The following is a 24,399-nucleotide window of genomic DNA, read 5'->3' as shown; positions in this document are numbered from 1 at the left end:
TAGGCCCATGTACTAGAAAGTGAGGCAGCATCCCAAAGCATCGGACTCATTTTAAAGGAGCAAAGGTGTTAAAGCTCAGAGGATTTTTGAGGCCAGGCCATCACTGGGACATGATATATGGTCCCTATTAAAATAAGAACCATCTCTCCATTGTGACTGTCAGAATACTAAGATTTTACCAGGAAGAATAATTTATTTTCTTGCACTTTTAAACAGAGCAGAAAGTGAGATGCTGTTATCTTTATTTCAATGGATGACACTTTGAGAACAGGATAGAAGACAATCAGATACTGGCTTTGCATATCTCAAGGGAGAGGAGGGGCTGGTCTCTCATAGCTTTCATCTTCAAGAAGGAAAAAGAGAAAAGAACATGGGCATGTCCATAAAGCAGAGAGACACACTTCTACGAGACTGGCCCAGGAAACACTAGGGATTCATATATTCAGAATTCTCAGGCCACTTTCAACTTTCTAACCAAACCCCACACCACCAGTCTCTGGAAGAAGGCCAAAGGAGGAAGGAAGTTCTTCTTTCTCAAGACAGAATTACAGTCCTCGTTACGTGTTCATGTCATTTTTGCAGGAATCTTTTTGAGACTGTCTAATTGCAAAAGGAATTGATGTGGGAAGATGGACAATATTTACGTAAACCTTTAGTCAAAAAGAAAAAAACATCTTAAAGCAGGAATTCGGGGAATTTACGGACAGGCTTTGCTTGGGGTCAGCAAGAATGACTTGCTCCCTTCTCCTCTGCAGCATGTGGCTCTGCACTCACTGTGCTTTTCTCTTGGCACCTCTGACACTCCTCGACTCCTGAGAGCTTGGAGGGCAGGTTATGGGCTTTGTTCATCTTTGAAGTTCTTCACCCAGTGAATGTATGACACATAGTAGAAAATTAGTTAACTCTTTGCTTTATGAAACAATGAGAAAGAGGAAAAAAGAAAAGCAGAGGAAAAGAGACAAAAGAAGGAAAATTCTTTCAGTCACAGAAATATGTTTGCTTCAAAGTTAATCAAAAAGTAAAAGCTGATTTTGCATGTATTATAAGAAAAGACATAATGTTTTTGGATCTGAAAGTTGATAAGTCAGCATCACATCCTATGACTATTTAAGCTACACACAGACATCTCTGGAGTCAGAGCCACAACAGCTCTCAGCGTAGTGCAAACAATGGTTTCACCCAGGTGAAGATAAAGTAAACTTCTCAAGTTCAAAGCATGTCTAGGCCAAGCCTCTCTCCCCTACTGAGGGACTGATTTGCTGTATTGAATCAGGTCATCTAATTGGCAAAGCCAAGGTAAAATACTGATGGCAGATTGTGGTAATCCAAATGTCTGCTGGATCTCATCTTACTAAAACTAGAGAAAGCAACAGATACATTTTTTATTAAGATGTCTTGCTGATAATTTCACATTTTTTTTTTTTAGTGTTTTAGTGTCAATGAAGTTCAAAGTTTTATTCTGATCAACCAAAAAAAAATATATTTAGATCAATTATAATACGTTCGGCTAGAGGTATATCAATGTCTGTATATTGTTTAAGGAAACGCATTAGCTCACATAAATAGAAGAGCAATGATAAGGCAGCTGTCTCAGTTGGCTCATCTGATGGCTCCATGCTGTCATCAGGAAGTCTAGGCATCCTCTTCTATTGAACTATTGGCTATATCAGATGCACCTAAGTCTAGTTTCTTTCATGGCAATGGAATGGCTGTTGGTAGCAGTTGAGCCTACTTTCATTTTTACATCTGGTGGCAGAGAAAGAAAAGCCTCATTGGCTTTCTTTCAAGATAGAAGAAAAATATCTCCCCAAACCTTCAGCAAATCCCCCCTCATATCTCATTGGCTAGAATTGGGTAATATATTCATTTCTGAATCAGTCACTGGTAAGGGGATGGGATTTCTCTAAGACCCATCAGACCCATCCTTGAAATTAAGAGTAAGGACTGCTTCCCCTAAGTCTTATTAGCAGCTTGAGAAAGACCTCAACATATATTATAAAATGTATTAGGAATGAAGAAAAGGGAGTGGGGAAAATACATCCTGAGATGAGAAATAAGAGGGTCTCTAAAAAGCAGAACTTGACGAAATACACATTTTGATAGAATGCCAAATACTAGAAGTTAAAATAACTATCTAGTTAAAATCAAGGCTTAAGTCAAATGTTACCATCATAAAATTGACTTTGGGTATAAGAATAAATTGAAAAACTTCAAAAATTATTATTGTAATTTATTACAGTATTATTGGATTATACCCACAAGAAAATGGAGGGCGTATTACATTTGTTTAAAAAATTATGTGTAAAAGGACTGTCTTTCACTTTAAAAAAATTTATTGGAGTATAGACTTATAATGGTATATTAGCTTCAGGTGTCCAGCAAAATGATTCAGATCTATATCCATCTATGTCCATTTTTTCAGATTATTTTCCTATATAGTCCAGCACAGAGTATTGAGTAGATTTCCCTTTGCTATATAGTAGGTGCTTTGCATGGAAACACAAAATACCCCAAATAGCCAAAGAAATCTTGAGAAAGATAAACAGAGCTGGAGGAATCAAACTCCCTGACTTCAGACTATACTACAAAGCTAGAGTCATCAAAACAGTATGGTACTAGAGTTCCCACTGTGGCACAGTGGGTTAAGAATCTGACTGTAGTGGCTCAGGTCACTGCAAAGGCACAGGTTTGATCCTTGGCCTGGCATAGTGGGGTGGGTTAAAGGATCTGGTGTTGCAGCTGCAGCATAAGTCACAGCTGTGGCTTAGATTCAGTCCCTGGCTTAGGAACTTCCATATGCCACAGATACAGCCATAAAAACAAAACAAAACAATTTTTATTTATTTTTTAATATAGTTTTTTTATCTTTTATATATATATATTTTTTTTTTTTCTACTGTACAGCATGGTGACCTAGTTACACCTACATGTATATATTCTTTTTTCTCACATTACATGTTCCATCAAAAACTCCAAAACTACCTCTTGTTAAATGTAAAGAAAATAAATATTTTGTTCTCTCTGAAAAAACAAACAAACAAACAAAAACAGTATGGCACTGGCACAAAAACTGAAATATAGATCAGTGGAACAGGACAGAAAGTTCAGAAATAAATCCACTCACCTATAGTCAATTAATCTACAACAAAGGAAGGAATAATATACAATGGAGAAAAGACAGTCTCTTCAATAAGTGGTGCTGGGAAAAATGGACAACTACATGTAAACATAAACAAATGAAATGAGAATATCCTCTGACACCATGCACAAAAATAAACTCAAAATAGATTAAAGACCCAAACATAAGACCGGATAGTATAAAACTCTTAGAGGAAAATATAGGGATATAGTCAGAACACTCTTTGACATAAATCACAGCTATATTTTTTTGGATCCGTCTCCCAGAGTAATGAAAAAAGAAGCAAAAATAAACAAATGGGATCTAATTAAACTTAAAAGCATTTTCATAGCAAAGGAAACCTAAAAAAAAAAAAAAATGAAAAAATCCACAGAATGGGAGATCTTGGCCAACGAAGCGACCACCAAGGAATTCATCTCCTCAACATACATCTCATACAGCTTTATACGTATATATATGTAACCAATCAAAAAATGGTCAGAAGATCTAAACAGACAGTTCTCCAAAGAAGACAGACAGATGGCCAAAGAGTCTCTCACTTTCAAAGTAGTAGAACTAAAGGAGAAGTTCCCAAATCCTTGGAATAGATCATAGAAAATTCAAAGCAACAGGATGATGGATGGTATAAATATTTCATGCTTGGAGCAGGCCTGCCACTAAGGCATCAAACATCAATTTGTCATAAATTTCCTGCTGACTAAACAGAAGAGCAGGATGAAGTACTCTTTTGAGAAATAGTGCATTTATATACACTCAGTGCAAAAGATGATATTGTCTGGAAAAATGTCGACAAAAAATAATATAGAGGAGTTGGACTCAGAAAGTCATGGGTGACTATTTATTTTTGCTTTTTTATGTAAGCACAAGTGATTATGTAATTATGATAAAACTATGTCCAAATTACTCTAAAATTGATATTTTTCTTTTCATGGCCATACCTACAACATATAGGGTTCCAAGGCCAGGGACTGAATCCAAGCCTCAGTTGCCACCAACCCCACAGCTGCAGCACAGCCAGATCCTTTAACCTACTGTGCCAAGCTGGGATCAAACCCATGCCTCCACAGTGACTCTAGCTGCTGCAGTCAGATTCATAACCCACTGTGCCATGGCAGGAACTGCTGATTTTGATAAGTATAAATAAAAATTCAAAATGATAAGAAAAAATGTTGGAGGTTAAATTTAATAGTTTGACAACTATAATGTAAGAACAATCTATTCTTGGAAACGTTAGCTATTAGATTATTCCTGAGGTAATACTGCTCATTCGTGACATCATATAGGCACCTACCATTAACTAAGGTCAGTGGAAAAGCAAAATATTGTTTGGCAAACTCATGTTAGAAAGAGTTTCTCTATTTTGAATATTAAGTAAGAAAGAAAACTTATCTTTTTTTAATCTCTTGAACTTGAAGATTTGGCCCATGATTCTGACAGTCCTGTTGAAGCAATCCCCAACTGAATCTTCGTGCACTACTGCTCGATGATATTTTCTGAATATTTTCAGTAGACTTAAAATTGTTCTTCTTACTTTTACTTTTATTTCTAACACGTATGCTATCACTTACTGCTTTTCCCAATTGCTTGAGAGTTTTTTCTTTTGATCTATTAGGGTAGTGATGGAGCTGTCTAAGAGACCTCAAGATAACTACATTGCTCTGCCTTTTCCTCTATACCTGCTTTCTTGGCCTACGCACAGCTGTTAACATCATAACTGCAGCTGAGTGATAGCAGGCTCTTTACCACATGATTCATGAAAGAAATACTTAACACTCAAGGAACATCAGTCAATGTCTTTGCAGCAAGCTCTAGCAAACTACTTTCTTGAAGCAATTCTTTATTTTTGCTGAGTTCTGCGATGTAAGTACTGCGATTTACAAATTACAAAGTTCAGGCTTGTGTTGTTGGAACAGACTTTTTAACTTGTACTGGCTGTGATTTCATTTTATTTCAACATTTTTTTTTCATCTTACAAGGTACTTTTCAAATTAATTGTTTGGTAAGAACGACCCATTGTCGTTCTGGGTCAGTCTGTGATTCCATTACACTAGGCTGTGCTATAATTTCTGTCTGAATACCCTGTTGAAGGGTGTGAATAAAGCGTCTTATTTGTGACTCCTAAACTGCTTCACTTGGCTTTTCCTTTGTCAATGGCAATTGTATGACATTTTCTCAGTCTGTAATTACTTCTTCAATTAGATTTACGATGTTATTAGCTGTATGAGACCCAAAAATCTCCTGGCAGAGGGATAAAGCAATAGTGTGGTTTAATGCGTCTTTAATCTACCATTCCATGAAAAGTTAAACAAGACTTGTGTTTGCATTCTCAGACTGTCTATGCAGTGTGAACAGTTATTATTAAAAGTGCTACTCCTTTGTCATGTAATTAGATTTTTGTTTGACTAATGTGTCAGATTTTCTTGAACTTTAGAAACTTTAAATAATAAACATAAATCACAGTATTCCTAAACATAATAAAATATTAATAGTATGTGTTGAGTTCCTTTGTCATTTCTACCTTAAATTCTAAAAATTCCCAGGATTGAAAAGGTGCTTTCACTATGATAAGGAAGAGTTTTTCTACCTTAATCAAGCGAGGTTTCAAAATTGGGTCAGACTCAAGAGAATAACATGGGACCTGGGGTTGTAAATATCTAGGATGAGTCTACTGGTGCCACAGATGATCATGAACCAACTATAGGACATCATTTTTCCATCTTGGGAGATTAGAAGAGATTGGATAAAAATATATGAGACCAAGTTACAGTTATTTTTTAAGCAGAAAAATAAGACCAGGACATAGGACTTCTGCACTCTTATGTGTGAGATGATACTCATAGGCAATGATGGGCTGCTTGGCCTCTTTTATGGCCCCTAACTCAATAAGACTTCAAGTCCATATCCTTAGATGGGATCAATTTCATATCTTGAGTCCCTAAGTTCAATTAGCCTTCTCTCTAGTTCTATAAACATATCCAGAGTTTATTATCTAGAGTCCACGTCATGGAACCCGACTAGTATCCATGAGGACATGAGTTCAATCCCTGGCCTTGCTCAGTGGGTTAAGGATCCTGTGTTGCTGTGAGCTGTAGTGTATATCTCAGACATGGCTCAGATCTGTGTTGCTATGGCTATGGCAGAGACTGGTGGCTACAACTCCAATTCAACCCCTAGCCCGGGAACCTCCATATGCCGCGGGTGCTGCCCTAAAAATATATATATATATATATATATATATATATATATATATTTTGTCTTTTTGCTATTTCTTGGGCCGCTCCTGCGGCATATGGAGGTTCCCAGGCTAGGGGTTGAATCGGAGCTGTAGCCACCAGTCTACGCCAGAGCCACAGCAACGCAGGATCCGAGCCGCGTCTGCAACCTACACCACAGCTCACGGCAACGCCGGATCGTTAACCCACTGAGCAAGGGCAGGGACCGAACCCGCAACCTCATGGTTCCTAGTCGGATTCGTTAACCACTGCGCCACGACGGGAACTCCCTAAAAATATTTTTTAAAAAAAGTTTATTACCTGATTTAGGTAGACAGAATCCCCAAAACTCCACCTAGACTGCTTTCAATTAATTTACTTGGTGTGTATTTAAATTCTTCATTTTTTGTCTTCTTGACCAATTTGGTCATAATTATAAAGACAGTTTAATGACTTTACACTTAGCACTAGCCAGAACTCTAATATCATTCTATTGAGTTGTGAAGTTTTGTACTTTGGCTCTCCAGTCAAAACTTTAAAGACAGAAACCTTAAAAATCAAGAAAGCATAATTTCCATAATTTCTAAGCAAGTGAATATTGCAGATAATTACATATTCCCTTCTCCTCTGAAAATACATAGTCTTCTAGAGAGGAAACACATATTCTTACTGTGCTTTATGTAAGAAGAATACCCTTTTTAGTCCACCTGGTTCCCTTAATCAAGGAAAGATGTTGATATCAGGCAGCTCAATGTCAATTTATCAAAGGACAATTCCCTAAAACCAATTTGCCAAATGGTGAATTCACAGAATTGCTAATTAACTAGATTTATTTGACGTTTAGAAACTATAATATTTACAGTAATTCATAACAGCTTTTGGAAATTTTGGTGAAGATGTTTTGATGGATTTTTACTTTGTGTTCATAGTAGGGTGCTGAGGGATGTTCAATTTGCTCCTGGCCAAGTCCCAGCTACTGTAGCTGGAGGGAGCTGGGACATGTCAAAGGGAATCCTCTGCAATGGAAAAGACTGGGAAAAGAGCCAGCACACAGCTCGGACTGGGCTGTCAATCCTAGAGCTGGGGTGCCCGAGGGTGACAAGAGGGGAGGGAAAGGAGAAGACAGCGGGACTGGTGGTAGATGTACCCTTGGCTAAACACTCTTCAGTTTTAAGCTCTACCGAGGTATATAGTTGGCGTAATAAACGGCATATACTTAAAATCTTCAGTTTGAAAAAGTCTTGGTATATGTGTGCACCCATGAAACCATCACTGCAAATCAAGATCATAAATGGCCATCACTCCCAGTTTCCAATTATGTATTTATTTATTTATTTATTTATTATTATTATTATTATTTTGCTATTTCTTTGGGCCACGGAGGTTCCCAGGCTAGGGGTTGAATCGGAGCTATAGCCACTGGCCTACGCCAGAGCCACAGCAACGCGGGATCCGAGCCGCGTCTGCAACCTACACCACAGCTCACGGCAACGCCGGATCGTTAACCCACTGAGCAAGGGCAGGGACCGAACCCGCAACCTCATGGTTCCTAGTCGGATTCGTTAACCACTGCGCCACGACGGGAACTCCCAATTATGTATTTATGAAGCCATCTGAAACCATCCTATATCATCCATACTCTGTTCATTTTTTCAATCTTTTTGCTCTCTGAGTTTCATTCTGGACACAATGGGTAGAATATACCACCTGGGGGCAACCATAGGTTTAAAGAATGAGATGAACGGACAAACCTACGATAAGTCCCAACTTTTCTCTTTGGAAGATTGGGAAAATGATAGTACTGTTCAAAGAAATCAGAAGTCAAAAGAAGCATGTCCAGATGATTCCTAAATGACAATATTCTTTTCAGGAACATTGAATCAGAGAAGCATCCTGGCAAATGCAGTCTAGCCCCAAGAGGTGAAAGATTCTGGGTGCCATTAGCTCAAGAGTGTCAGAGAGGCTGATTAGGGTGAACAGGGTGCTGAATCCCATGGGAGCTCATCCATGTAGGGGACACAAAAGGGATGGAAGGTGTTTCCTAGCTTATGACCCATCTAAAGGCAAGAATGATGCACACAAAAGATGGTGTCATGTAATGAAAAAGGCGCAGACTTTGCTGCTAGGTAGATAAGAGGGCCTGTACCAGCTGGCCTGTCTCTGGTAGACTCATAGACTCTTTCCCTATTTTGGTCTCATTTGCCTACTGTGTCATCTTAGGCAAGTTTTTTTTTTTTTTTTTTTTTTTTTTTTTGTCTTTTGTCTTTTGTCTTTTTGAGGGCTGCACTTACGGCATGTGGAGGTTCCCATGCTAGGGGTCTAATCAGAGCTGTAGCTACCAGCCTATGCCACAGCAATGCCAGATCTGAGCCACGTCTGCGACCTACACCACAGCTCACGGCAATGCCGGAGCTTTAACCCACTGAGTGAGGCGAGGGATCAAACCCTCAACCTCATGGTTCCTCGTCGGATTCCTTTCCGCTGCACCACAAAGGGAACACCTTAGGCAAGTTCTTAACCTCGGTTTCTTCATTTTAAGATGGGGATTATGGAGCTTCCCGTGGTGGCTCAGTAGTAAGGAATCCAAGATCCATGACGACATGGGTTTGACCCCTGGCCTCACTCAGTAGGTTAACGTCCAGCATTGCTGTGAGCTGTGGTGTAGGTCACAGACTCAGCTCGGATCTGGCCTTGCTGTGGCTGTGGCTGTGGCTGTGACTGGCAGCTACAGTTCTGATTTGACCCCTAGACTGGGAACTTCCATATGCTGCAAGTGAGGCCCTAAAAAGACAAACTAATAATAATAATAATGGGGATTATAACAGCTAATCATAAAGTTACTGTACATATTAATCAAGATAATAAAGTATATCCATGAACAATCTTGCCTTGTGTGATATAAAATCAAAGCAACCCTTTCCCATCCCCCTTGTTTCCTCCTGCCCTTTTAATTTTAAACAGGGAGACAAGTTTTCCCCCTGCTTCTCTGAGCAAACCTGAACATGTCCCATGTATTAGCCTGCTATTGCTACTGTAATAAATTACCTCAGACTCGGTGGCTTAAAACAACACACATTTATTATCCTATAGTTCTGGAGGTTAGGAGTCTTAATAGGTCAGCAGGGCTGTGTTCCTTCTGCAAGCCCTGGGGGGAAATCTGTTTCCTTACTTCCTTGGCTCATGGTCCCATTCTCTGTCCTCAAAGCCAGCAATGTAGCATCTTTCAACCCCTCTCTCTGTCCCTCTGCTTCTGTAATCACATTGCCTCTGTGTCTGTGACCATGCCCCTCTCTCTAATATGGATCCTTGGAATTACATTGGTCAACCTGGAAACTCTGGGGTAATCTCCCCATTTCAAGATTCTTAACTTAATGGCAACCCCAAAGTCCCTTCTGTAAGGTCACGGACTCACAGGTTCTAGGGATCAGAATGTGAATGTTCCATTCACCCTCTCATATCCCAATACTTCTCCAGTTGCTCTCAGGTAATGCATATGCTACATTGTTTCATGCCACAAATATGGTTTCAACTCAGGGATTTAAAATGTAGAGCTTCATGTAATAATCAAAGCCAAATTTTATTTAAACTTGATGCTTCTACTCTTCTGCATTTAGTGCCTCTTTGAGCAGGAAGTGTGCCATCAGTCCTGGGAAAGAAGATACAATTGGGCTTCTTTTCTCTTTCCTCATGGAGTCTCTCCTAATCTGTGTTTCTAATTTCCCCGAGGGCGAGAGCAGAGGGGAGAAGGCAGAGGTAAGGGAAATGAGAAATCTGGGGTAGTCTAAAGCCAGCAGTCTATGAGTCTGGTGGATACTGAAATCATTCTTCCTTTCTTGGGTGCTTCTGGGAATTCTTTGGCAACCACGCCCTTAGCCATCAATGGGTTCTCTTAAAGTTCTCCCATGCATTATTACTTGACTTCCTGCATAGCTTCCAGGCATCCATGAGTCTACCTCCAGCTTCTCTTTTGCTGAGGTCCTTTTGCCCTCCAGAGAGAGAGTCCTCTCCAATCATCTGGTTCACAGGAAATGCACAAAATCTTTGCTCTGATTCAGGGTGTACTCAGTTCCCATACCACAGTCCCCCGCTCTGAGCCAGCCTCTGCCTATTTATATTCCCCAGATTGGCTCTAAACACAAAATGCATTATGTCCCCCCAAGTTCATAGGAATTGTATTAAGATATTGAGTTGCTCTCTTCAAAATCCCTCTCTCCGGATTTGGGTTTAGGAGGTGGTACTCTCATCCTTCTCTCCCTTGGAGGATGAGAGACACACAGTACAGCTCTCTCCAAAGAAAATCACTCCAAATATGTGCCTCTTGATCTTTCATATCCTTGATGTGAGTGACTGAGTCCTACAGAGTTTTTGAATACCTCCTTTGCCAACTGTACAAATTGGAATGAGTTGTTTCTTTGTATCTCAGCATCAAGTTCCATTTTATCATTCTGTTACATTTGTCAAATAGCTACCAGTGTCTGGCATAGAAAAGCACTCAATGAATGTTCATTCCCTTCTTCCCAAGGAAACTAGAAAAGCATAATTACATGTATAATTAAATTAGTCACATACTTTGAGATGTTCCAGATGGAAACACCAAAGAAGGTGTAAAGCACTATTCATAGAGAAAATTTCATCCTCTCTCTTCATGCTGGGCAGCTGGCAGTCCTCTTACAAGGAGTGTTGACATATTCTGATGTATCTTTCTCTGGGACCAATTTTGATGACAGGCAAATACAATTTGACATTATTCAGAACTGTAAAATTGCCCCTTTCTCCAGGAAACATGCATATCAAACTGAGCATCTTGGCTCTTTTGTGCCTCTTAATGCTTTAGAAGTACCTCAGGTAAACTGAATTTTTAGTATGTATGTATCGTTGATGCCACTTACTGGAAAACAACCTATCCCTACACATATGGTGTGCCATGAGTTAACTGACCCCAGATGAGTAAACCGCATCATTTTACAAAGCCTCTGTGATGGGCAACTACAGGGTAATGAATGGTTGGAACGTTTATCTAAATTTACTGGTGAGATGCCTAAGATACAGCTTAAGGTCTGGTTATTTCACACACCTGATACTTGAATGGGGTGGGTCAGCCAAGGCTTGACTTCATCTTTTTGGAAGGTCAATCTGTTAGTTTGCTGGACATTCAAGAGCAACTGGACCCTACAAACCTCTGCTTCTATCAAAGTTGTCAACACCCACCTCAAAACTATGAATACCTCCACACAAAATAGGAAGCATAAAAGAAAAGCCTGAATGGTCAACCAACGAGGCTTTCCCTACCTGGGGGTTATGTCACTATGCAGATTGATGGAGTTTCTTCCACGCAACTCCAACAATTATTTACCAAGATTAAAAAAAAAAAACTAGCTTCAGAGTCATAATTTACATGTGCATATAATTCTGGAAGCTTATTAGTGGGGAGGCTGCATTTTTCTCTCCATCTTATTTTCTGTCATCATGCCTATAAATTCAATATTCATGTTGAAAATCCTTTATTTCCATGGATTGAATGGTTAGATGTGGAACAAGATCAATGAGTGTGTGTGTGTGTGTGTGTGTGTGTGTGTATTTTCTTTAAAGATTTTGAAATATATTTCCCAAGTGTCCTCCAAGATGGCTGATACCAATATATACTTCCTCTAATAGGGGATACAGGTATGGGGTTTCTCAGGTTTTTATTATTACTGGTAAATTCTACTGGCTTCTGACTTTGGGAGCTCCCATGAACTCTTAAACTTGTACTATATTACTTTTGCTGTGATAACCCTGGAACTGACATTAGCCGTTGCTTTCCATACCCATGGCCTTGGTTTTGATTCATGTGTTAAGGTTTGGTATCATGTCAACATTTTATTTTTGTTTTGGATCACCAATCTACCCTTGGTTTCGTATAGTCACTCTGACCTCAACCCTGCACACTTATCCTGACTGATGTGTACCTCATGGCCAAAAGAGATTAGAACTGAGATTCTGGGAAGCCTGTCATAGGATGAAGCCTTGATGAACAAGGCGGAGACCCACTTCTCAGGCCTGGTTTCCATCTTGGATTAATTGCAGAGGTGAATGAAGGCTTAGAAAAGATCCAGAGCTCCTTAAATTTCCCTAATGTCAAAATTGGTCCCAGAGCTTAGAGAAGGAATGAACCTGCTGGAAATGGGAGAAAGGTGTGATTGGCTCTATCTGTGGAGATAAAGGGCAAGAATTTTAAAAGTACAAATTCCCCAAGTTTGTTTCATGGCCCTCCTTGTCTTCTCACTGTAAAAATCTCACTCTATCCACTCTCGTCATTTCGAGTATCAGTATGTACAAGTGACCCTTAAAAGTCTCTCTTGGAGTTCCTGTTGTGGCTCAGTGGTTAGCAAATCTGACCAGGAACCAAGAGAGTGCAGGTTCAATCCCTGGCCTTGCTCAGTGGGTTAAGGATGCGGCGTTGCCATGAGCTGTGGTGTAGGTCACAGACATGGCTTGGATCCTGAGTTGCTGTGGCTGTGGCATAGGCCGGTGGCTACAGCTCCAATTGGACCCCCAGCCTGGGAACCTCCATATGCCGTGGGTGTGGCCCTAAAAAGGAAAAAAAAAAAGTCTCTCTCTAGTCCTGACCTCCAAACTCCAGCTGATTTAACACCTTCTGAGGAATAGATTCACATACTCTGAAACTTTCAATTTCAACAGGCACAAAAACATTTTTTGCTTCATTTGCTTTCTTTTACAGTGAAAAAAAAGAGAAGGGCCTACAGAGACACCAGCAGATCACCTCTGATGTTTGACTACTGACTGAAATGTGTCATTTTCATTTTATTGAATTTGAACTTAAGTTTAAGTAACCTATCAGTGAAGCCTGTGGCCTGGATCCAGTAAAAGAATAAAGTTCCACGGAATGCTTTCTTCAGAAACCAGCACTGTGTCTTCTAAGAAGTGCAGTGAATGCCTTGGCCACTATCAATGATGTCTGGCACTCTGAAGGAAATAAGAAACGTCCTGAGGAGACCTTGTGTTATGGTTGGTGACCGCCACTCTAATGGCAAATAGCATGTAGCTTTCTTGAGAATACCTAGAAATTTTCCTCAGAACTACGCTTCTATTAAATATACTTTGGAAACATATCTTCCAATTGTCCTCCAAGATGGCGGATACCAATATATACTTGTAATGAGTGTTTACAGCAAACCTTAAAAAGATTCTTTGAATGGTATCTGACTCACAGTAGGAATGCAATAATTATGCAGGGGAAAAAGCCTGAGAGTCAATGATTCCATAACTAAAAGTTTAATGTTTGGTAGCAGACATTTACCTAGGATACAGAAAGCATTACCAGTCATACTTGATACCAAATACACATAACTGACTTGAATAAATTAGTAAATGTGACCCGAAGGCCTCTTTCTGTTTTGCTTCTTTTCCCTTCAACTGAAGAAGCACACTAGAGCCAAGAATGGGCTTGAACCTCTGCTCTTATAGTCTCCGTTTCTTGCGCAGGTAGTGTGGCTGCTGGAGACAGTTTCAGACTGCAGTCAATGAAGTGGAGCAGAATTGTTTTTGTTAATTGTTTTTGTGCATATCCTTCTTAAGTATCACTCCGTTGTAAGCTTTTTCCAGAGAAGAACCCTGTCTCCTTCCATTACATCCTGTTTCCAGCATTTGCCCGGCACTCAGAAGGTGCCCAATAATGTGAGAAGATTACAACCCTTGAAACTCCCCCTTGGGAGGTGAGGCTGTCAATCAAGCTTCCCCAGCAGATGAGCCCAGAGCTCCTGCCCTTGAGCCCGTGGCCTTGGGCCAGGAAGGTTCTACTGTGCTGCTGTCAAGTTTTCCACTGTGTCCTCAGTTCAGCCTCAAATGGCTGATATTGCTGTCCTCACACTATTTTTAGTCATAGATCAGTTATCCCTGACACGCAGTGATGAGGATTAACGAAATGCACCCATATGCATCTCTGAAGCCTGAGCATGTGTGTCCCTAGCCCAAAGTAGTCTTGGGCAGTTCTGGGTAGGATTAGCAGGCTTAGTTTTTTTTTATTGTCTCCTTCTACTCTCCTGGCAGAGAGAGATCCGGGCCAGAACCACTCCTAATTTGTTTAAGGAATTTGCTAGGAGACTATTCTAAACTACACATCGGACCTCGGTTTTGTCCCATTCAGAACCTTGCAGCCCCCAAGGCGGCTGGGAGAAGTTTTCCTTCTGCTGACAGGAAGGGGCCAGCTGAACGCCATCCCGATTTTACGAGAACACAGAGTAACAGGTCACGCTGTGGGGATGTCCCCACCAATCTCCCATGTGGCGAAGGTTCCACATGCCTGGGGCAGGGAATTTTGAAATGCCCCATGCCAGCTGGGCAGGCTGTGCATGACAGACTGGACACCATCGTAATCACATCATGTCCTGAAACTTCAGCCCTGATTACTCTGATCTTTATCCTCCTTTGACCTGAGATGAATGCAAGGGATGGTCTTTAAATGACCCCGTTGTTTTCAAACTCTGGTACAGTGTTGACTTGGACTTCCCCAGGGGCAGCAAATCATACCAACTGACTGGAGCTTGTCCGACCTATTTAATTATTTTAACTGGGGGCGGGAGGTGGGGTCTCTTCGCTTCATCCAGTGACCCTTGATTTTTGTCATGGGGAGGTATTCAAGACTTTAATAGGGGGCATTAGAGACTTTGTGCGAGTTTTTGTAAAATCAGTTGTCCTCTATGAGAAATCCTTCTTCCTGCTTGGTGCTTAAGTATCTGGGTTTGTTTCAGGGCCCTCTTATTCTCTGCAGAGACTTTGCCATCGGCTTAGAAACACTGGGGGACAAGAGCCTGACACGACGGTCTCATATCTTCTTCAATGTAATGCCAACATTATTTTAAGATCCTTATTCAGAAGGTTAGAACCTCTTGGGAGATCTCAAGAGCCAACCTGCCATTCTCCTGTCTGTGCAACTCCTCCCTTGCTGTGGTTGTCCAGGGTTCCCAGCAGGAAGGCAACTACAGCCAGTGGTTTTTAGCTCTAGGATTTTATTCTTTTACCATCCTGTCTGCTATCCTGCCCCTGCCTCCTTCCTTGACTGTCCTCTCTGTCAGGATTTCAAGGCTTTAGAAAAACAGCCACCTTCATCATGTTAATAACATCTACAACTACCAAAAAAGGAAGAAAAAAAACACACTAAAATCTTTCTTTGCTCATCAGGCAATAATTATTTATTGAGTACCGAGTATATGGATAGCAACAATGGTTTAGTCTGCCTCCCCTCCATAAATTTTTTTTTCTTTTTTTTTTTTGTCTTTTTGCCTTTTCTAGGGCCACTCCTGTGGCATATGGACATTCCCAGGCAGGGGTCTAATCGGAGCTGTAGCCGCCAGCCTACACCAGAGCCACAGCAACGCGGGATCTGAGCCACATCTGCAACCTACACCACAGCTCATGGCAAAGCCAGATCCTTAACCCACTGAGCAAGGCCAGGGACCGAACCCGCAACCTCATGGTTCCTAGTCGGATTTGTTAACCACTGCGCCACGACGGGAACTCCCATAAAATTTTTCTAAATGTAACTTTTCCTACCTAGATTTATCTTACAGATGAGACCTTGCTCTATCCTTGAGACAAATCTGGCCTGGCAAGAGGGTGTACTAGAACTTGCTTTAGTAGGTCTCTCTGTCAGCATTAAATAAGGAATGGGGATATTTAAGCTGCAGGGTGAGAGTTTCTGCTGAGTCACTGCTCCCCCAGGAAGCCAGGGCACTTCTTAGGTAGTTTCTGGACTCTGTCTCAGCCAGGTCTCCAGGGTCTAACATTCCAATCCCTTCTATTGGCCATGACCACGGAAATACTTGGTGTATTTATTTCCTCGGTCCCTTGCTCCCTGTTATCAAATCTCTCTAAGAGAGCCTGTCTGTTCACCTACTGACCCCCTATGTCTCTCCTGCTTGCAGGAACTGGTTTCCCATTTTTATGGTCCCGGATTAATATATCCTTGGTCTCACACATTTTCAGACCCACCGTACACTTGATCTTTGGAACCTATTGAATCTCTGATTATGATATTGTACCACAAAGGTGGGGTTTCTTAAAAATCATGAGCTTCTTTACCTTAAGGTGCTTGGGACCTAGGTACAGAGGCAAGTTAATTCTTTGTAAAGATCGCAAGGGATGTTCGCATACCAAATTCAGATTTTCTGCTTTTCGTAAGAGTTCAGAGAAGTGAGATCTTGCTGAGAGAAACACAGTAGAAACAGATTCAAGGAGCTGCATGGAGAGAGAGTAGGTTGGAACCTGGAGAATGGTCAGGTGGAGAGGAGAGGAGGGGCGTCCCTGACAGAGAAGAACAGAGAGGGACGCAGAGGAGGAGCGTGCTCAGTGTGTATAAAGAGATGGAGCTGGTGGGAACTGAGAGGTCGAAGTGCTTCACTCAGACAACTGAGAAGAAATGCTTCCTTTGCTTCTCTCATCAGACACTCCGGGCAGGAAGAAATGCCACACAGCACAGACTTCCTTCCAGTCTGTGTGTCTGTTTCCTGTGACCAGGCATCTAGGGAGCACATTCTTTTAGGGAACTGCCTGCCACAGCTGGGAGCAAGGGAGCCCCGCAGCCTTGGCCAGAGATAAGCCCCTCGACTGCACAGAGGTCCTCGTGAGTTTCCCCCTTTACTTTTTCAAGGGTTTGAAGGAGAAAGTGTTATTGCATCCTTGGTGTGATGATAAAAGGCATCGAGATTTAATCCACAGATTGACAAAATGGAGCAGACCGAAGTATCTGCTTGGAGCTGAGAACCCCCAGGAATGTCCGAAGTACCATTTAATAAGGAGCACTCAGAGCTGATTTGCTTTCTGAAATGTCACCGTACAGAGAAGCTTCCACCAACACTCTCAGCCAGGTATGCCCGGGCTGGAGACAGCCCTCGGGTCCTGGACAGGCCGCCAAGTTCTATAAATCAGTGCTAAGTCATGTAGTCAGATGTCTCCATGGTGTTTGCACGATACCATCCCAGGAATCCAGCCCGGGATTTTCCTGCAAGCTGCAGGGGGTTTGGGTTTCCCAGAAAACTCACTGTCCCCTCAGCTCCTCCCCTGTAAGTGCCAGAGACATCACCATCATCATCGTCTTTTATTGAGTGCCTACTATGTGTGAGGTGCTTTACAGATATTATTGTTAATCTTCTCAACAATCCCATCCCATCGGATAGGCATTATTACCTCAATTTTATAGACAATGGAATTGAGACATGGTGTGATCAAATCACTTGCCAGAGGCATAAAATTAGTAAGTTAGAAACTAGATGTCCCTCCCTCCTTCCTGTGATTCCTTTCAGCTTCTAACTTTCCACTTGTGTGTGTGTGTGTGTGTGTGCGCGCGCGCGCACGTGCATGCACGTGTACTTGTGTGCAAGTGAGTGAGAGATAAAGGTATTTTTTGAGTTTGTTTCTTAACTTGCATGTATTTGCTGGCACTGGTTTATTTCACAAATGTTTCTCTCCACCAACATGCCAAAAATTACATATCTTAGTTCTTAATTGTTTCTGACATAAGTGACTCTTAGCCAAAGTGGAAACTGAATCGAAAAATAATGGTAATTTTTGAGGCTAAAATTCTGGCTAGAAAGCAAAGTGAGACTTCTGGTCTCAGGATGACAGAAAAGCTCATACGTAAGTTAGGATCAACCTAAGAGCGGCATTAAAGGAACAACAAACAAATGTCAAAAGTCCCTTACGTCACGCCCGGCAGAGCCCACGCTCAGACCCTTTGATTCCACTGCTTCCCTGACACGTGGGGAACCATCACTGGGTCTTAGCATTCCAGGCCCCATATTCAAGAGGTTGACTTTGTGTTTAGCTAGCCCCAATCACTGTATATACTGCATCCCTGTCTCTCCCTCTTTCTTTCTTCGATAGATAGACATCCAAAGCCAGGCACCACGCTAGAGAGCCCCAGGAAATAATGAACACAACTAGCATGGTCCTTGCAGTCCCTGGGGGGAAGAGACCCACAGACACTAAGATGTAATCAGGAAAGCAGAGGGTGCTCAGGGGGACAGATTTGGTCAGCGAAGGCTTCCTCCACCAAAATACACCTGAGACCTGAAGGACCAGGTAACACTAGCCGCGTCGGAGCACAGAGTCTGAAAAGTCTGGAAAAGGCCAGAGAGGGAAAGGCTCGGCTTAGCTGGCTGTCTCATTCTGTCTGTTCACCACTGGTACGTGAGTGTGGCAGAGGGTCTAACAGGTTCGCTTTTAACTTTTTAAATGAAGAAGTATCAGAATTCAAGGCATATCAGAATTCCTGTGGTCTCTAAGAATGTCACAAAAACACTGACGCAAGAGAGGTCCACAGAGGAAGCATAAGCTTGGAACCTGCCTTGGGAGGAATGGAATACCAGTTTTCTGGAAGGAGCTTGGGGCCCACAAGGGAGAGACTGTGTGGCAAGGTTTCATTCTGAACCGCATGGGGCTACTCTCAGCACGTCAGGCTGCGTCTAATTTAGGGCTGTGACTACGACCTCTGCCACAGAAGACGACTAGAAAAACAGCCCCAGGTTGACCTTGGGGATAAGAGCGGCGGTGATTCAGGCATGAAATCAGATTTAGCTTATGACAGCTCCTTGTAGCCACTGATCATCATAAAGAAATTCTAGTTCAGGATACGAAGCCTTCAGGGACAGCACCTGAGGCGTTAGACACACTCAGTGTTTGAGCTCTGGTCTGAGTCCAGGGGCAGAGTCAGGACGAGGCGGACCAGCTTTCGGTTTATCGAGGTTTCCAACACACAGCCTGTTACTAAGGGTCTAATCATATAAGAAGCTCAATATTAACACAAGGCTCAGGCAGGGCTTCAAAGTCAATGTTATTAAGAACCTTTCCTAGTTGTCCAAGTTCACCATTTCATGAATTTCTTTTCCTTCCTCTTCCTCTCCCTCCCTTCTCCGTTAAAATAACATAAAAATGTATCTCATAAGTTGAATGCTTCGTATGTGCCACACGTTATAAAGGAGCTATAAGGCACTCTCGAGCTCACAGTTCACGTGACTGCTCTCTGGAGTCAAATTTACGCTGTGGAGTAAATTCATCTCTAATTTCACTGAATTTAGAGATGAGGAAACTGAGATGGATAATGAATATGTTCATTGCAAGTGGACACACAGACAGTCACGCCAACCTGAACTGGGATTTAAACCCATTCTTGTCTGAAATCTCATGTCTGCGCTATTAACATCTGTGGCTGAGCAATTAAAATATACATGCTGGCCGCACTGCCTGCCTGCTGTCCCAGGTGCTTCCTCCACTAGAAGCCAGGGACCAGCTTTCCCAGTTCTTCTCTCTGCGGATGCACTAAGCAATGCGTGGAGCACATGGTAGGATGTCAGTAAATGGGAGGCCTGGTCTCAATTTACCCCTGCCATACAAACTGCAGGATTTTGCACCATTCTGCAGCTCACCTTCTAAGGACAGGTCTTGCTCCCATTACAGGCCTGAGCACCCATTCCAGAGAGCTCCCTGTCCCTGGGACAATAGGGACAAGGGAAGGGAAAGCCATAAATTAGGCCAGGGGAGCGAGGCAGGGGAACATAGATACAAACTGCTGACAAGATTAATATGCAGTTGACGGGGAGCGCTTTCACACCCGAGTGCCAACAAATAAACACAATTCAGAAAGCTCATCCCTGCCTTACCGAGGAGGCAGATTCCGAGCCAAAGAAAGGGAGCAAATGAGCAAGAGAAAGAGAAAGAGAGGCATGCGTGTGCATGGGCCTGGTTTGCCAGGAATTCCTCCGACACCAGCAGATGGCTGAGGGGTGACAGAAGCAGCAGGCCCTGTGATTATACATTTTCTGACCTAAACCAGGCCAAGGAGAGGCAGGGCCGGGCCCTGCAGGGGAGGTAGGTTTGAGGACATGGAGTGCATGCTGAAACTTAGTGCCTTTTCTGGGCACAGCCTGCCCTGTGCTGCCAGCTAAGGCAGGTGTCATTTCTCACAGGAGTCAGCAGACCTGCGGGCCTTTGGCTGGACTCCGATAGGCTGTGTCACTCCCTGTGGTAATGAATGGGACCTCGGCAGGCTCCGGCTGCTTCAGAGATGGGAACCAATTCTTCCTTTTTTTTTTTTTTTTTTTTTAAATGAGGTTGAACCATATGAGACTGCCGTTTTTGAAGGTCAGGAGTGCGTGAATATTAGCAGTTTCAAGGGGTTCATGATAAGAGTGAAGGCTTTCACACCCAGGCGTCGATTTTAAAATTGAGGCTCTTACCTACCATGCTACAGAGTATTGCCAGGTAATTCTTGCTTGAACATAAAATCCAGACATTGAGCTGGCCTAAAGGATATTTCACGATCTGACCTTTGCTTAGCTGGCTAGTTGCTCTCTCTGCAGCAAAATTCAACTTTTGGCCACTCAGCTGTTACCTTCAGGTTACTGATTCTTTGTGTGTAGTCTTTCCTCTTCCTGGAATCCTCACCTCCCCCTCTTTTCTTCCTGATGTATCATTCCATCCTTCAGGCCTTCACCGTCATAGCGGTTACTGTGCTCTACTGGAACCCCTGGGCAGTGAGCAACTGTTAGTCTTGTGCCCTACTGCTTAGCATCTAGTTAAATGCCTGGCACACAGATGGAGGGATGAATGAATGATTGAGTGACTGAATTACATGTATCACCACCCCCTCCCCCAAACACACACCTTCTTTCTATGGCTAACTTGCTATTCCAAATTAAATAATTCTCTGTCTCACCACATGGATGTCCAGTTTCAGAAAAACTTCTTGACTTTGGCTAGTACTCTGCTATAGAGTTTGGTGATGCACAGACTGTAAGCCAGGAGAACAAGTTAGAAAATTCAAGAACATTAAACATACCCTGAGGACCTAGCTCAGCTCTAGGTTTTGCATACAGTACAGTAAGTTTCTCATTTTTGTGTTCGGTTTATCCTGTGGAGCCTGGCTTTCATTGGCAGAATTTTCCAGAAGTATCACTAACATAAATAAACAAAGCCCCTTGGAGGCACTTATCACTAATGTAAACAAATAAAGCCTTTAGAGGCACTAGCTACAGATTCTGATGCTGGTTATAGATACTGGAGCTGTTACTGCTGGTGATTGGGAAAGCTCAAATTATTGCATAAGCTTTGCTTAGTTGGATTTACATAATAGTCTTCCCCTGAAGAGAAAGTTATGGAAGAAAATGGCTTCTCAGCAGTGAATCTTTTTGAAGGATTAAATTTGAACCCTCCTGTTTCTGCTAAAGCATGTTGTGCTGTGTAGACAGAAGATTCTGTAAACTACACGTGCTATACAAACATTCGTCGAAATTGGGCAAAGGAGGTGATAATGAGCTCCCTGACAGCAGAAGCCCAGGATCAGATGCTGGGTATTATCTGTCAGGCATGTTGGAAAAAGCACCTCTGGAATAAACCAATTCTAAGAGCCCCTTCAACCCAAGATTTTATAATTCTATAGTTATAAGTTCTACACCCACCCATTTGGGCTATTAGCTTGGTATATAATTTTAATGTAAATATACATATACACATCAATTTAAATAGACTCATATTTAATGCTATTTGCAAACTATTTTGATCACAATATATCATGAACGTATTATCATGTCAGTCTATTTATTCTATAACTTTGTTCTTAATGGATTTATAGTATCCAATATATTTCATAATTTAACCAAGATCCTGATTTTTTTTTTTTTGTATGTGTGTATTCTTTAGGGCTGCATCTGTGGCATATGGAAGATCCAGGCTAGGAATCCAATCCATCCTGGATGCAGCCGCCATCCTATGCCAGAGCCACAGCAACGTGGGATCCAAGCTGCGTCTACAACGTATGCCACAGCTCATGGCACTGCTAGAGCCTAATCCACTGAGCAAAGCCAGGGACTGAACCCACATCCTCATGGATACTAGTTGGGTTCATAACCTGCTGAGCCACAAAGGGAACTCCCTAAAATCCTGATTTTTAACAGAAGGGTTTTCCCCCTTACTTGTTAATATTATCAATAGCATCAATGAATACCTCTGCCTAAATTTTGTGAATGTCTTTATTTTTTTTAATTTAAACTGTAAAGTCAAGGTATGTCACTTTTCCAGGATTTTGATGACTACTGAGAGATGGCCCTTCAGAAAGATGGTACAATTTAGATCCCACCAGCAATCATACTGTGACTCTTGACCATGACTTTCTGGCAATAGAAATCTGTCACATGAGACATCCCAGGAGATTGGGTTGCCTGTGTCTGATCCTCTCTAGAACAGGCTCTCCTCCTACAGTAGAAGAGAATTAAAGGAAGGCAGGAAACACACTCAGTAATTAAATGCACGGGTGTAAGAGTTAGACTTTGGTTCAAACTCTGACTTCACCATCTACTAGTTCAACAACTTTAAGTTACTTAACCTCTCCTAACTGGTTTCCTTGTCTGTAAAAGGACAGATTCAACTTTGCAGGGTGTTTCTGTCTTTTTGTTCTTTCACGAAGTAGATACATATAAAGGACTTAACGCGGCAGACAAATAGTAGCTGTTTTTTAACCATTAGCCAATATTTTATTATACTACGTCTAGTCACTTATTCTTCACAACAACTCTTTCTCCTAACTGAACCATGCATGAGCTGGGACAAGAAGGGAGAAAGGGAGAGGAAGGACTCAGGCTGTTCCAGAAAAGGGTTTTTAGGGTGTGGAAATATGTCTTTATCTTGTTGGGCAGCCTTTCCCCTTTGAGCCCTACCTTTCCCTCTAGAATTCGCAGCAGTTGGGGAAAGCCCTCCACCTGCCAGTGTCACTTGGGGTTTCACTGCTTTTGCAAGCTTTCTGCCTGTCGCCTCTCCTTGCTCTAAAGGCAGCTCTGCTGACCTTGAGGGTCCAGGACATAGTGTTGATCCCAGGAAAGACAGTAATAGTTTTGTTGACAGATACTTTTCAACAGCTGTATGGTATCTGGGAGGCTGAGAGAAGAGGTGGGAGGAGAGTGACTCAGGGTTAACCCCTTCTTGGCCCCAACAGTGTTCCCTTCATAAGAAACCCTTGGAATGATGGAATTTCCTTTGACTTTCAGAGCTGTTTTTTGTTTGTTTGTTTGTTTGTTTGTTTAAACAGACGCCCAGTCATTTTCTTACAAAAGCAAAGTAATGGCTAAGGTTCAGAAACACAACACAAAATTTTTAAAGCATTTGAAAGCACTATTCTTGGGAGAATACAGAATAAGGGGCCACTTTGAGAACGAGAGGATCCTGAAATGCCCTGGGATTCTACCATTGCACCTTCAAGGCATCTTTGACCTGCAGAGGATGAGATATGAGTCCTAAATTTAGAAGAGTGAGCATAATTTATTTTGTTAAATTTCATTCCAGTTTTCATAGTAGATAATATTCACATGTGGTTCCTATAGTCATTTTCCTATTTATTACTCATAATGTATGTGCGATCATAGCCAAGGCTGCTTTTAAAAAATTATTAAAGTGCTTTAAGTGCATGACATTTCAAGTGCTAATCCAGTGGGACCTTTTATAATGTTGAGGGATAAGACTAACAACAGCTTGCAAGCTGACTCTGGTGTCAGACTTTACCTTTGGGCTCTGTTTATTTTAAGGGCAAATATATCTAGAATGTCTGAGTCAGTGTAGTAAACAAGATATACAATGATGAGATTCTACAGAAAATTAGTCTATTTCATCGCAAAAATTCATCAGTGAGACTACAACTATATTCATTTTGTTTCTATACACATTCACTAAGAATTTATGGAAATACACAACTTAGGCATTCTAGGGAGCACTAAGTGCTAGTCACCTGTTAGGAGCTCTGCCTTTGAGAAACTGCTCCCCAGAGATGGAGCCCAAATTATCTGGAACTAAGTGTAACACAAGGCAGAAAGTGATGATTCTCAAATAGATAACAAACAATGGGAGGTCTTAGGTGGCTGAGGTCTCAAAGAGGAAATACTATAATTTAGGCTTTGTTATGGGTTTGACTCCATGCTCTGTTCCTTTTTAGCTAGGTAACTTACATACTGTGATTTCTCTGGTCATTTGCCTTACCTGAAAAATGGGCATACCTAACTTACGGTACAT

The 24,399-nt window shown here is 41.9% G+C and overlaps 1 long non-coding RNA gene across 2 annotated transcripts in view; it reads right to left on the bottom strand.

The window, feature by feature from the left end:
- Nucleotides 1-24,399, bottom strand: part of LOC110260334 — a 163,072-nt gene that overhangs the window by 66,347 nt on the left and 72,326 nt on the right. Inside the window, exon 4 of one of the 2 annotated variants that reach the window (XR_002343456.1) lies at nucleotides 22,628-23,607. The exons of the other annotated variant lie outside the window; for it this stretch is intronic. This is a non-coding gene — a long non-coding RNA (uncharacterized LOC110260334). Of the gene's footprint in view, nucleotides 1-22,627; nucleotides 23,608-24,399 lie in introns of those variants that run through there. 2 annotated transcript variants of the gene reach the window in all.

Source organism: Sus scrofa, chromosome 4 (genome assembly GCF_000003025.6).
Source record: "Sus scrofa isolate TJ Tabasco breed Duroc chromosome 4, Sscrofa11.1, whole genome shotgun sequence".
Lineage (NCBI taxonomy): Eukaryota > Metazoa > Chordata > Mammalia > Artiodactyla > Suidae > Sus > Sus scrofa.
This window is presented reverse-complemented; position numbering and strand designations above follow the sequence as displayed.